Below are 2,920 nucleotides of genomic sequence, written 5' to 3' on the forward strand. Positions count from 1 at the left end.
TATTAAATTTAAAAAACTTTTTTTAAAAATAAAATAAACTTAAAAAAAGAAAGATACTAGTTATTATACTAATTATAGATTAGTTTGCTCTGCTAAATTTGTAGTACCTTATAATTCATTTTGAGGATTTAAATAATTTTTGGGTATATTTCAGGGAAATGTCAATTGCATGAGTAAGGAAAAATGGATGAAATAAGGAAATGCACCTTCCAAATTCTCTAAAAAAGAACATTTGAATCAAAGAGTAAAATAAGTTTACTACAAGAAGGAAATATAGCCCAGCTTTCCTCATTATAAATAGGGGGAAATAGTGACAAACAGGAGGAAGAAAGGCTTAGGAGAAAGAGGGGAAGTCATTTTCTACTGGAATTCCTTTGGTAAGTATATTCTAAGTAGACATATTTGAGGTTGGGAAATTTGTGCATTATTGACAGACCTTTTTTTTTTTTTTTAAGTATATGAGTGTATTGCCTGCATGTATGTGAGTGCACCCATGTCGTGCAATGCCACAGAAATCAGAGGAGGACATCAGATTCCCCTGGAACTGGAGTTAAGGATGATTTGTAGCCACCATATGGGTGCTGGGAATGAAACCCAGGTCCTCTGCAAGATCAGTCAGTGCTCTTAACTGCTGAGCCATCTCTCCAGCCCCTACTGACAGAGTTCTTAACACCACTGTACAAATAAAAAAAAAAAAAATCGGAAGACAGTAACACATTAGAGAAAGGCCAATGTTAAAAATCTATACTATATTATTAACAAATAAATACAGAGTATGTATTAAATTCAAGAGAGGTCTAAAAAAAGCTGGGTGCCCCATATTAGGCAATATTGAACATCTTTGCTAGACAGGATTTTAAAGATATTCAAGGAGAAATATAATCGTACTTTGAACCAATATAAATACAGAGTTTGTTCAGCCTTCAAGAAGTGTCTTTCTAGATGCTTATAAAATCTTATATGGGCTCAAATCTGCACTGTTGGTATGTGAAAAATCTTTGAATTCTTTGGACACCCATCAGTAGTTGACCAAGAGTAGTGTTATAGCTTGAATATGAAATTTCCCCATACATTCAAGCAATTGAGTACCGGAGAAAGTTTTTTGAGAGGCTCTAAATTCTTTTTTTTATATATTTTTTATTGAGCTTTTGTAATTTCATACAACAGTTCTTAATCAAATTTAGACCCCTCCCCCCATACCTGCCTCCCTATTTCCCTACTGGACCTCATGTATTTCACCATACATGTTAAGTCCTATACGGTCAAGCATTTGTATGTACCTAAATGTCCTTCAGTATAAATTTGTCCACTAGAGTCTAGTCAGCCCAGCTAAGATCATATGTAAGGCATACTCTCCCTCATGCAATAACAATCAAGCTCTAATAGTTCTCAGTCTAGGGCTGGCCCACCACCCATTTCTCTCCTTCCCTCTGGGCCCTTGTTTAACGAAGTTGACATGGGTCCTGTGCTCAATGCCACCATTGCCACAAGTTCACATGTGCAGACTTCCAGTGACCTGAAAGCCTCTGCTTCCCTGTGTTCATGAACCAGCCCAGCTCTAACAATCTTTACACCCCCTCTTCAGCGATGGTCCCTGAGCCGTGGGTGAGTGAGGTTCCATATAGGAGTCCTAGCCTACCCTCTATAGTTTCTTGTTCTCTAAAACTTGGCCAGTTGTGGCCTTCTGTGTGCATCATATTTTGTTGTGTAAGGAAGTTACACTGGTGAGAGTTGAGGGATGAATTAGTTTTCTCTCTACCCCTTTGACTTCAAGAATATTTTAAAATAAACACCAAGGATTTCAATGACGGGTTCCCAGTATAGAGAATCCCAGTATGGGAATGTAAAAGTCATAAAGGATAATAGCTTCATTCACTGGAAAAACAATGAATTATTTAATCACTAGCAGTGACACATGGATTATAGTACTATAACATTTAAACAGGGTGTGGTGCTGCATGGCTTTAATCTTAGCACTTGGGAGGCAGAGGCAGGCCTCTGTGAGTTTGAGGCCAGACTGGTCCAGAGTTCCAGGACAGCTGGAGCTACAGGGAGACTCTGTCTCAAAAAAGACAAAAAAATTAAAAATTTTTTTAAAAATGCAACATTTAATCCAGATGAACTAAAAATCAATAAACAATATTTGCTAAACTGGTACAGTTACTATGAAAAGCAGTGTGGAGAATTGTCATAAAAACTCAAAGTATATCTACCATATGCCCTAGCTATACTACCCTTTGCCATACATCCAAAAGACTCAGTATTCTACTGCAGAGGTACTTGCTCAGCCATGTTTATTGCCTCTCTTTTCAAAACGGTTAGTAGATGAAAACAGCCTAAATGTCCCTCCACTGATGAGTGGATAATGAAAATGTAGCATACATACACAATGGAGTTCTAGTCAGCTGTAAAAAAAAAAAAATGAAATCATGAAACTGGCAGGAAAATGGGTTAAATTGGAAAACATTAAAATAAGTGACATAACCTAGAGCCAGAAAGACAGACACCAAATGTTCTTTCTTGTGGATTCGAGCTCCAAATCTTTAGACATAAGTCTATAACCTGAAGTGACTATGGAAGGCAGGAAAGTAGAAGGGGACCACAGGGTGAGGGGCAGAGAAAGAGCTCTAGAGAGAGGGCTAGAAATACACAGGTGAAATAGAAAATACAAGGGAGAAATAGAAAAAAGTGGAGGGGACTTTAATTGGGAAAGGCTAGGAGCAGAAAAGAGAGATAAATAGCACTAAGGATGTCTGAAAAAGCCACAGGAAATGTATTATTTTATATGTGGTAGCACACGCCTTTAATCCCAGCACTTGGGAGGCAGAGACAGGCAGATCTCTGTGAGTTCGCAGCCAGCCTGGTCTACATAGTGAGTTCCAGGACAGCTGGGGCTACAAGGAGACTCTGTCTCAAAAAA

Source organism: Nannospalax galili, unplaced genomic scaffold (genome assembly GCF_000622305.1).
Source record: "Nannospalax galili isolate Female #2095 unplaced genomic scaffold, S.galili_v1.0 scaffold140, whole genome shotgun sequence".
Taxonomy (NCBI): Eukaryota; Metazoa; Chordata; class Mammalia; order Rodentia; family Spalacidae; genus Nannospalax; species Nannospalax galili.